The 12,218-nt window shown below is 40.8% G+C and overlaps 1 protein-coding gene across 2 annotated transcripts in view; it reads right to left on the minus strand.

The window, feature by feature from the left end:
• LOC112058396 (uncharacterized) overlaps window positions 1-11,307 on the minus strand; it is a 147,574-nt gene extending 136,267 nt beyond the window's left edge. For both annotated transcript variants that reach the window (XM_052885893.1, XM_052885889.1), the window contains exon 1: window positions 10,820-11,307. The gene's annotated coding sequence lies outside the window, so the exon portion shown is untranslated. The remainder of the gene's footprint in view (window positions 1-10,819) is intronic.
• Window positions 11,308-12,218: the final 911 nt, after the last annotated feature.

A 12,218-nucleotide genomic window follows, 5' to 3' on the forward strand; every position in this document is an offset into this window, starting at 1 on the left:
GTTACGTTGGGTCAGAATATCGCTCTCCTTTCTTTGCGTGAATTGGAAGCCCGGACTAAAACAACTTCGCCGCCATTGGTCGGCAACACGGTCTGTTCACGAGATATGTCGTTGCACGCACGCTCGGCACCGGTCGGTCGAGCCAGCCGCATCCAGCCACAGCCACAGCTGGAAGATGTGCTACTACGTACGTTTAAAACTTTTTACTATGGTTAGATTATCAATTTTATAGCCTACTTAGCTTACTGCAAAGTACCCCTTTGACTTTAACTTTTGATATTTGGTTGTTGGTAATTTTTTGATGCTGTAACGATCATGATCGACTCGTATAACCATGACGGAAGATGGCTGCATTTCGCGCTCTTCGGGCACACCGCCAACTGTCCAACGTCAGGCAACGTGACATAGGACTCGGGCCCATCCGGTATATACTCCATGGCTGTAATCTCGTAAGCTAATTACTGGACCAACAAGAAAGTTGTCACGAGGAAGATCTATAAAAGAACGAAGAGATATCAAATGTTTTCTCGAAAGACCACCACACTGAAGCACTGAAGCCGCATCCTTTAGTCTACCGAGCCAGTCCACTTGCGGCCTGCGAGTGTGTACACTGTACAGAGCCCCGGCAGCCCGCCGCCCGCGGCACAGTTACCGCCGCACGCAACACTGTTGTTGTTCCATTCCACGAAACAATACCGACGCGGTAATGACGAGTAAACAATAAACAGTGCCCGGTAAACACTGCTTCACTTAGATATGCCAAATGTTTGCAGTTAAGGCCTAGTCCGGACTGCTTCAGTATTTTAGTCGAGACGAACGATTATTGGGCGGTAAATCCAAAAATTGTTCGTACTCGACTAAAATACTAAAGTAGTCCGAATTAGGCTTAAGAGAGCACACACAGCATCTGCGGCTATACGCCACACAATATCTTAATACCATTTTAGTCTTTCGTCTCTGCCCGCCTGACCGGCCAGCAAAAGCCGTAAGCCAAACTTTTTTCGTTATGACGTGATACGTATACCTACCTATTCCATGTAACTTAATATGATGATGTAGGGGAATCTTATATATCTCACACTGCACCCGCCTCGGAGAGCACATAAACCCGTAGCTTTTGCTTTTGATTTATCTCCAGTAGAGACGTCGTCCATCAGATATCATTATATGTACTCTATTGTTCTGTTCTCTGTTTTGTGGACTGTGGGATGTTACCCGGCATGGATGAACTTCTCGTTCTAGGTACTTTCCACTCCTACCTTTTATTTCTTCGTTTGTGGTACGTGGTCCGGTTTTAATATTTTTGTTTGTGTATTTTCCTTAATTGTTCTGTTTTATTTAGAAGACGATTGAATTCAAAAAAAGTCCCTAGTTAGATCAGTGCATCGTCCAGTAGCAAAGACTTTAACTTTATAAATATATATATGTACTTTTCTATATATATATGTATTAGTTTTAAGTTATTATTACGATGTAAATGTATTAGTTTTAAGTTATTATGTAGTTATGTGTTGTGTTAACAAATAAATGATTTCTATTCTATTCTATTCTATAAACAAAATGGTGATCTGATGCGTCTGCAGTGTTAGCACCCCTTTATTGTAGAATTGCCTAGAACATAGTAATCGAACGAATTAATTCAATATAATAATAGCCGTGACGTCAATCAATTGATTTAATTCGGTAGTCGGCCGGCGCCGGGCGTCGCCACACACTCGACGCTGTCACACACAGTAAACAAGTTTAGCGGACACAGGTCACAGGAGACAAGATCCGATTTGATTCCGATATTATTAACCAAAGAACGCCGGCCACTGACGCGCTTGCATTTAACTTTAACCAACTTTCGTAGTCCTCTGTGCTATCTTCTACAATGTAAATGTAAAAGGATTCGTTAAACTCTTTTAATCCTACAGTAACTAAGGCTGTACAATGTATAGGCATGTCAGCAACACAAGTAAACGCTAAGTTGGCTAACACAGAATATTCGCGTTTAATAGAAAAGGTATGTCTATGATTGTGTTTAAAATATTCTGAATAGACAGACTGGCGAATGGGCAAACTGTATATTTGCCAAGGTTATTTTTATTTATTTAGGTACTGTACATAGGAACCTAGGCTACCGTTAGTCTGCGATGAAGCCTGATATGCGTCGCTTCAATCTGCGGCAGAAAGTGCTCGCAAACCGAGCCCAGGCGCTATGACCAGACCATGCCATGACGTTCATTACAACTTTTGATCTTTTAAAGTCACGTGAATGTTTTTTTCTTATAAGACACGTGCAAAACTTGAATGAATTGAACATTAGAGTAACGTCTCAAAATAGCTTACAGAACACCTCAGAGTCAGTGACGTCACCGCACGGCGACAGTGACGCAAGCGAACACGCGGGCTACGAATAGTTATGAGTAGGTACGCAGGTGCGAATATGTACCTTTACGCCGGCCAAGTAAGAAAACCTCAATCCCAGCCCAGCCCAGCCGGGGATCGAACCCAAAATCTCCGTCTTATAATCCACTGCGTCACGGAGGAAGTCAAGTATAGCGATGTTGGCTTGGCATATCATTCACACATTCATGCACAGCGATGTCTATGGCCGGCGTATCATCTACAACAAGCCCAGTGAGCAGTGGCCTGCAATGTAGAGTGATGAGGATCCCTGAGCAGGCGACCTGTGCCCGAAGATGAGTAATTTTTAAGCTGGTAAATAGATTATTATATTGGTTTATATAAAACCATGGGCTTAATTACCCCACACCTTTGTGTTACCACAGATGTTATGGAAAACCGATACTAGAATAACATTAAAAAGGTGATCAGCCAAAATTATTCACAACACGTAACATTGTGTCATTTCCAGCCGGCAGGTAGCGTCCCCTTAGTCACACACAATACCCTCCCCCTCCCTGCGCTCATCGTCGTAATTATGGTTTGACAAATGGTAGCGACTAGCGACACAATAGCGCCGCCGCATACACTCGCCGTTTGTTGCGATCCGACTGTGACTACTCACTAGTGACTCACACTACAATACATTTTAATTTGCGCTCTGTTGAATGGGACGGGGCATTATACGTATTGAATGACTATTTTAATGTGTGAAATCCTCCCGCTTTCCTGAGAGTATAATAGGAAGGCGCGCTAGTTGACTCGACCAAGTAATTACCTACATGAGCGTGAGCTGTCGCCGTAGGTCAGCGTGCGATGACGATGTAGTCATCATGGCAGACTCTGGATGACCTTAGTACCATGCTCAATAACCTCAGCAGAGTTTCTTAAAAGGTGGGCCCAAAACTAAATTAATGTGTAATGCTCATGTGTATCGCTCCATCCAGTTATAGTTGAGATGCTGCACTCAAAATTGTAGACGAATACAGACCTAGGACATATGATCCAGTTATGTAGGTCCAATTTCGAGAAAGAGGTGAACCGACAAATCCAACTCGGCTGGGCCGCATTCGAGAAACTTCGCAATATCTTTTCGTCCGAAATTCCTCAATGCCTGTACAGAAGGCCTATATCTTGCAGCGGACGTCCATGGACTGATATGATGGATGATGATGGTGATGATGGTAATGATGATGATGATTAGCAGGCGCGGTGCCAGAGTTCGTAGTTCAGACTCAGTTGGCATAATCTAACGCCAAACCTCTGGTTCACTTCAAGGCGGTGTACAAGTTTCAACCGTTAAGCTATGAAGGCGCCACAGCCACTATAGAAACGCTATAAAGTGAGCGCCATAAAGTAAGACATATCCCACTCGTCGGCCACGGCTCACTGTCGCGCTCCCCGGGCGGCGACCGGTGAGCGGTGAGCGGTGAGCGGCGGTCACATCTCGTAGTGCTATAATCTCGCAAGTCGAACATGGAATGTAGGCACAAGCAAAACTGTATATCTATAGATATGAAACTCTGTTCTCCGTCTGTCTGTCCGCGATAAACTTAAAACTAATGGACGATTTTCATGACAGTGTTTTCACCAATATTTTTTTGCAAGTTTAGTTGTATTTGCAAATTGTAAATAAGTAGTTTAACTGCGACGTATGTCCAGTGGTTTCGCATAAGTAGCTTTAGATCACGACGTCCTAGGTTCGGATCCTGGGTCGGGCAATGAATACTGAGCTTTGCTCCAAACTAATTTTCAGTAAAACTTCTCCGCCCGCAGTTGGGAAGTTGGTCGTGTTCATATTTACAACCCGTGCCTAGGAAAGCACGTTGTCGTTAAAGCCGTCGGTCTTAGTTGTTATCATGAAAATCTAATAGTTGTCCTTTCACCTCAAGCCCGCCAACCCGCTTTTGTGCAACGTTTTGTGGGTTTAAGCTACATATCCCCTTCTATACAAGGAAGGCCTAGTCTAAAAACCTAGCCAAAACCACAGCAAAAAGTAGTCCGTTTATATAGGCTTAATAACTTTAGAACATTATTTCATAAAATCGTTATGAAATAATGTAATGTAATTGTATATGATCTCACCAATGTCAGTTTATATGAACAAGTGGCCTTTACAATTAGAAAATTCACAGACTTCGGGAGAGAGCCCCACACCCCCTAGCCATGCTTAACGGAATACAAGATCGTCTTAGGTTCCTACGATACTCAACTAATTATTGACATTAATACCACAACATGTTTGCATTTTTTGTTGCTGAACACGTTGAAGGTCGGCGGTTTAGTTACTTTATGTTTGTGTTTACTGTACTAATCTTCAGAAAAAAAATACTTTGTTTTATTATTGTATAGCGACCGGACTGTATCAAACGAATACTCCCAAAGATCGAATACGGGACCGCGCGCGGTTCAATAAAACGCAGTACTGACTCTAGCGCCATAACATTTAAATGAGAATTTCTTTGCCGTTTATTGGAACAGAAGATTCGACAATTTTCATATTTAATGAAAATGTGTATAAAAATGGGCCGTGTTCTATGTTTTATAAAAGAGCCTGACTGATCGAGTGTTGTCTAGGTGTTGTATGTCCGTTGGTGGCATCATACCTACTTACTAAACGGATGAACCGATTTGTACAAGGTTCTATTAATAGAAGACTGATTTCGGATAGAAAAGATTTCTTTGTCATGCGTTAATTGAAAAAACCTGTAGGTATGTGAAGATGGAAACCTAATCAGTCTTCATTATAGTAGCGTTGTGGGTTTCAGTTTTAAATCTATCTTTTAAGACAATAATTGGTCACAAGAAATTTCAGATATCCAACGTAGTACATATTTAACAGTGAACACACGGTAGCAGCGCCTATACAAAAATTACTATTTTACGTTACGTTAGAGTAGGTACCCATCTAATTTAAAACAAGGCGTCCTAAATCTGCTCATCATTTCAAGAATTCAAAAGAATACCTAACGAAATCTAAAAATCGACATTTATATAAAACCGCGGAGTTAAGTATATTTGTATCGCCAAAATGTAGGTCAGAAAAGTACAATATTGTCGTTTTTATAACCTTTTGCAAGTCGGTTGAAAAGAGTAATAAACGTCTGCTTGAATGCGGCGCAGCTCTCCACGCTCACAGCTTAACCGCTCTCCGCAACCGGGTCAAGTGCTGGCTCCGGCGCGGGCGGCGGCCCGGGGGCCCGGGGCGCGCCCGGTGCAGGGCATACATGCTCCTCCGTTGTCAGAGCCAGGGTAAACTTACCGGATTTGGTTTTCATATCAAGACTGCTATCAAAAACAGGCTGTTTTTATGTGGTCATTTGTGAGTCATTTTCACTTGTTTCACTTGGTCATGATGAACTTTATAGACAGCAGCAGTTTGGCGTTTAATAAAATTTTCCCTGCCGTAAGACACGTCTCTTGCAAGATACATTGTACGTAATTGAAGCGAGACTGATCCGACGAGACAATTTTTCGTCCCGCGTCACAGCGCGGCGAGTCATGTTGAATAACATCGCACCTTTAGCTTTTCTATATAGCCGTGAGTGGAACGCTCATCAACCGAGAGCCTGTCTAGCCAGACAGCTCACAAGGCTGGCCAATTTTGGTGGTAGCTTTGTAAAGTAGTAAGTAGGTTTAAAATCCAAGATTCTCATTTGTCCAAGTATAAAACGTAGATAATGTTTTGATATTCTCTACGGGATATTAAGAGGAATTATGTCCACAGACGCCAGACCCTCAGCTTCGTGATAAAAAGATGTTTCTTATAGCAAGAGGCTGTGAGGCACCATAAAAGCTGAAAGTTTGTCAGCTACTCGTAGTAGCTTTGGGAAGTAGGAGTTACCTACCTATTACCTATTGAAACATATTATTTATAACCCGCGGCACGTAACTTTAGCGCTGAGCGAAACACGGTGGGGATAGCTGCGCATCGGTACTGTCGCGCACACAATACAATTATTACGTTTATTAATTAATATACAATTATTACGTTTATTTATTAGTAAATAATTTTAATGACATTATTTTAATGTTTATATTAAATAGTAAGTCTAGCTATAAACGAAATGTGGGGTATAGCTGTGCATAGGTACTGTCACGCACGCATAATTATATTATACTTATTAAATAAAATATTGTGGTTATTACTTCTATATTACAAAGTTCACAGTGTAGGTGTTATACGAGTAGTTTATAGTTCAAATTTCCAAATATTTTCAAAGACATCGTTTTTTTAACAAGTACAAGAATGTAAAAAATAAAAACATTATTGCAATTATAACTTTTTAATTCAGATAAATGTAAGTCTAGATATGTAAGTTCTAAATACTCGTAGCTTCGCCAATCTCACTTTTGAGCTGTTTTAAAGAATATATTAATTCAGAAGATTCTCTTTTTAAAAAACAATGCACGTCATGCACCATTTTCCGTGCCTGTCTTCTCAAAACAGTATTTCTTCTAGACATATTCACTGTAAAGTCTCAAACAAACTAAAATATATATATTTAACAAATAAACTTAACGAAAACCAACAATAAAAATTAATAGGAATAACAAAACAATTCAGAACGCGACTGTACACTGGGAGTTCGCGGAGCGTCGTATCAGTGCCGGGGACCGAATACGACTAGAGAGCCAATCACCGCTACGGACGCTACGCACGCCCGCTCTTCATACCTGCAGCCCCCCTCCGATACCGTATTTTAGACTTCTGCGCATAAACGGTCAGCGCTAAAGTTACGTGCCGCGGGTTGTAACTTAGGTACGTATCGGCGGTACAGCGGCGCTAAATCAAAATAGTTTCAAAGTGCCTTCAAAGTTGCAAGTTCGCATAAAAGCTGTCATTAGCATGTTCCGATATGTTCGTTAGTTGACTTGACTCACCTAGCTAGCATACCAGGCAAAGCATCTACGTAGTTGCTGTCATTAGCATGTTCCGATATGTTCGTTAGTTGACTCGACTCACCTAGCTAGCATACCAGGCAAAGCATCTACGTAGTTGCTGACAAAATATGGGCAACAATATTATGAGAAATGTAAGGTTAGTTTTGTAAGGTTCAGGCCAGTGTGGAAGTAAAACGTCGTAGTGCACAATAACAAATTCACTATTTATTCACTTTTCTTAACTTAATAACTCTTTTTAATAATCACTCCAAAATCTCGAGACTGAATGCCCGACTCGACCGCAGTCGTCGTACCCCCCTCCCGACCTTATCCCCCAGCTGGTCGGCCGTGATTGGTCGACGTCTGCGATTGCTCGAGCTCACTGATTGGTCGACATCAATTGACCATCTTTTTATTAAATAAGAATCAAAGAGAACACTTTTAAAATTAAACGTACATATAACAGTTAATTAGTAGACATATAATTCTACGGAAACCTAACAGTTTGCAGACTATTTTATAAAATCTTCAATTTATTTCGCGACTGTTCGCCATATATAATCTTCTCTAAGTCTCAGGATAAGTCGGCGAGAGGCGTAGCAAACTGCCTGCGCTCGGAGTATCTCTGCTGATCAAGTCAGAGGAGAGGGGAGATCCGTAAAAAGCTAAAGTTACCGACAGCTCAACGAGTCGCCGAGCTAATACGCCAATGGGCGGGGCACATCTGTGCTGGAATAGCGACACTGCTTGGACACCCCAGAGGTGGATCACGCGAGTGGAAGTCCTTGCGTTTTACATCCTACTAGCTGACGCCGCGCGGTTACACCCGCGTGGTTCCCGTTCCCGTAGGAATACGGGGATAATATATAGCCTTCCTCAATAAATGAGCTATCTAACATAGAAAGTTTTTTTAAATTGGACCAGTAGTTCCTGAGATAAGCGCATTCAAACAAACAAAAAAACAAACAAACTCTTCAGCTTTATAATATTAGTGTAGATGCTCTTTTGTGTGGAATACAAAATCTTTTCTAATTTAATAGGCGTTATAGGTAGTCTTTGCGATAATTAAACATAAATACTAAATTATTTGATAATGCCATAAAGCGAAATATCCAAGCGGTAAACAACCAACCCCACTAATCCCTGTCACTCTATACAATGTTCAACTGAAGAGTGTAGATCATACTCGTGTCCGAGCACAACGTACCTAAACACGTGGCGCACAGAAAATGACGGTTTTCCGCGGAAAATAGGTAATAAAACAAATTTATCAATTGTAAAATTATTCATTGTAGGTTTACGTTATAAACATTTAATAATACATAAATACACAATAAACGCCTGTTACTATTTAATAAGTAGCAGTGGTGTAGCTAGGTAACCAAGGGCCCTGTTGCAAATTATAAAAAGGGCCTTGTTACATAATATAACAAATTTAAAATTGAATATAAAAATACTTTAAAAATGCCAAGTTACTTTATTATCACCTCTTTTTCGTGCACTGAAAGAAAAGAAGAGGTAATGATTATGAATGCCTACTTAGGTATGTATGTATTCATAATCATTAGGCCTTTCCTAAATAAAAACAAGTCTGCGTAACCTGGCTCATGGCGCATGGCTGATTGGAAATTAATCCAATTTCCCGCGTTTCTTAAAAGTGCCTGTTGAGAAGTATTTTGTGAGTAAATTGAATTTCTGTAAAACGATACTCAAGACATTAGATACAACTTTCTCAAAATATTCCATTAAATTCTGCTCAACATTAGTATTCGTGGAGTGGTTGAAGACGGTGAGAGTCATGTTTTCAACTGAAGACAGATTTCATTTATTATGTATGTATCTCTTTGCTATGTACCTACTTGAAAATGTAGTTCATTTTTATCCATCTACGAGATACCGGTAAGGCTACGTAGAAGCTACCGAGCTGGTGTTGTTGCGGAGAACTCGCTTCAGTCATTTTTAGTTAGTAGTCAGTAGAAAACTCCGTATATACGTGCATAGTTAATTGGAAATTATGATGTTTCGACCATGCGCTGTGAGGTAGTGAGTGTACATAATTCGAGGGCCGCATTCTGTTTACAGTTTCTAATTAAATTGTATTTTTTTTTACTTTAAACCAGGGACGCGTAGTCTCACAAGGACAGCGTGGTCTTCACATTCCTAGAATAGGCCACTTCTCCATGCTTGCGTTGCAGCTACCCCGCTGCTCAGTAACTTCTCTTTTAGTAAAATAAAAGCTCAAAATTAATTTTACAACAAAAATGATGTTTAAAGTAGAGTAGCCCGTGGGACGTCATGTCCCTGGTAATGTCATAAACTTAAATATTGGTTATAAACTTAATTACTCATGTCTCATGTCATATGCTTTTCTGAGTTTTAGAATGCGGCCCGTTCCATTTAGGTCCGTGGTTTCAGCCACCGGTCGCCTAGGCCCAAGATAGATACTCGTATTGTAAGTTCCTTCACAGATCCGATAATCAAATCCAGAACCTTACAGTTACAAATATAGCAACGGATACAAAATCGCACAGTATGTAGTGTCATAACAATCATACGCCAGCTGTTTTTCACATGTTTATGGCAACAAGCGACATTGTAATGATTCAAAATAGGTAACCTAACATTCATAAGATAGGTAGGTTTAACTACCTACCTACTTGCTGTAGAACTACTAATGTACCTACCTACATAAGAAACAAACAGCATGCAATAGTAAGTAGGTACCTTTACCTACCGCTGACACAATATAGATAAAGAGGCCTACGAAGATAAATACTTGTGTTTATAGAAACATGCTTCAGATATTCCCCTAGTGAGAAAGCAATATAAAGACAAACAAGGTGACTCGCATCCGACAATATAATATTATATAGGTAGGAGTAGCAGCACTACAAAAGTCTTGTCACCCGACGAGCGGCGCTCTCCGACAACCCTTTAAGAGGTGAATGAGCCAATTTGCGACCACGTGGCTCATCATTTTACTATACTACGTTCATACTCGTAACTTCGTATTCACAAACTCACTTCAAGCCTCACATCAAGCTAGGTACTAACTTGAGTATTTTACTCTATTAATAATAAAAATACTAGTAAAGTGTATTATCATAATATAATTTAGTAGATGCAATCACCACGTGATTCGAATTTCGACGGTTATTTTCTAGAACAAATTGGTAACAAGTACTTACCCACTCGAGTATGTAGTAGGTTTGTTATTCTGTTCGGTCCACGAACAATAAAGAAATGTTATTTGGTAACTTCATTTAAATTCATATTTGCATTCATTTGCATACGTCACTCGGTTCTTTATCACGAAACCGTAAAAGAGTTAATTTCCTCGGGACTGCCGTAAGTGAGTAATGCCGGATAATTTTATAAGCTCCGGAGCGACACCAGCACGCACGGAGGCCCTATGAATATGGAAATGGAGTTCCCATTTCCCCATAAAGACATTTTTTTATATAACGTTGCAGACTTCGAAAAGACATACCTAAGGCTACTCGCAAATGAAAGCGATCGAGTAAGTAAAAAATGTGAAAACACTCACCGTCGAAAGCCCTCCAATATTCGCTCACTTAAAAACTGATAAAAATGCGGATAGAAACATTCACATAGTACACGCGTCGCGGCGTGCGAGCGAGCGCGCGGGGAGCGGCCGCCGCGGGTGCCAGCCGCCGGTCGACTGGCGCCCGCCGGCCGACTCGCGCGGCGTGTCTACGGCGGCCGCGCATGCGTGCGACTACCCTCCAAAACGTCAAACGGCGATATAGCATCTTGCTGAATTGGTTCAAAATGGCCTTTATTCCCTCGACTCAGAGGCTATACGCAAAATCGGTCTGATAAACATACATTAACCGTTTTTTAAATCCCAGTTTGGATTTATTGATAGTGAGGTAGGTAATATCCTAATATCTTCGATTCTATATCCTAGTAAAGTGAATTTCCCAACTCTTTCTAGAGATAGAGACATGTACTGAGACATATGTCACTGTTAATTTCGATAGGTGTACTTTCCGAAGGGAAGACAAAGCCTAAACGTTCGACTATTCAGTCACCGAATTGGGTCGACGTTGCTCAATAACACTCAGTGGCTGCGAGGCGTGGACGACATTGGCGTCTGATGACAGTCTCTCGAGTCGCGCCAACATGTTACAGGTACAAAAACTGCAGAATCAAAGTGAAGATTCTGCAGTTCTGCAGTATTCAAGTTAGTTATCAGCAATAAGACTCACTTTCTCATACTTTTATTAATTCATTCAAGTTCCTATCACTAGGTAGGGTGCACCTACATGAACCGACATTATCAAGGGGGTTGCAGGGCGCCGCTGGACGCTGGCGACTCGAGACCTTTGTGTTTTGAAGTCCATGCCAGAGGCCTATATCCAGCAGTAGATACTAATAGATAAGTACCTACTTTTTGGCTAAAATAAAAAGGTCTCGTAAGCCAGCCCGACTATATTCTCTTGATATACTGATAGTGGCGTAGCGTGCCTTAGAGGGGCCCTGTATCAAAATTAGTTGGGGGCCCAAATGAAGGGTAACGATTTCTAACAAAAAAAAAACAAAAATGCTTGATTAAAATAAATATGACAGTGACTTATCCTATTTATGATGTTTCCAACTTTTGGGCGCGCTCACAACATAACCCGGAAAAAAAAAGAGAATAACTTGACTTTTGTCATTTCTGAAGTTAAATTTTTCAGGCAGCAGTTTTTTTTCTGGGAAGCACCAGATTAAGTGAGATTGTGGGTTACATTTTATGTATTTTACAATTTAAGTATTTTTTATGTTTAACTTTGATACGGCAGATACGGCGGTAGCTACGCCCCTGTCTACTACCAACAGAAAGAGAAACATATGTATCTACTTAAAGGAGGCCGTCAATTCTTCATCAATCTATGATATCAAATCTATGATGCAAAAGCATTCGTCAATCTACGATAGGT

Source organism: Bicyclus anynana, chromosome 2, assembly GCF_947172395.1.
Source record: "Bicyclus anynana chromosome 2, ilBicAnyn1.1, whole genome shotgun sequence".
In the NCBI taxonomy this organism is placed as follows: Eukaryota; Metazoa; Arthropoda; class Insecta; order Lepidoptera; family Nymphalidae; genus Bicyclus; species Bicyclus anynana.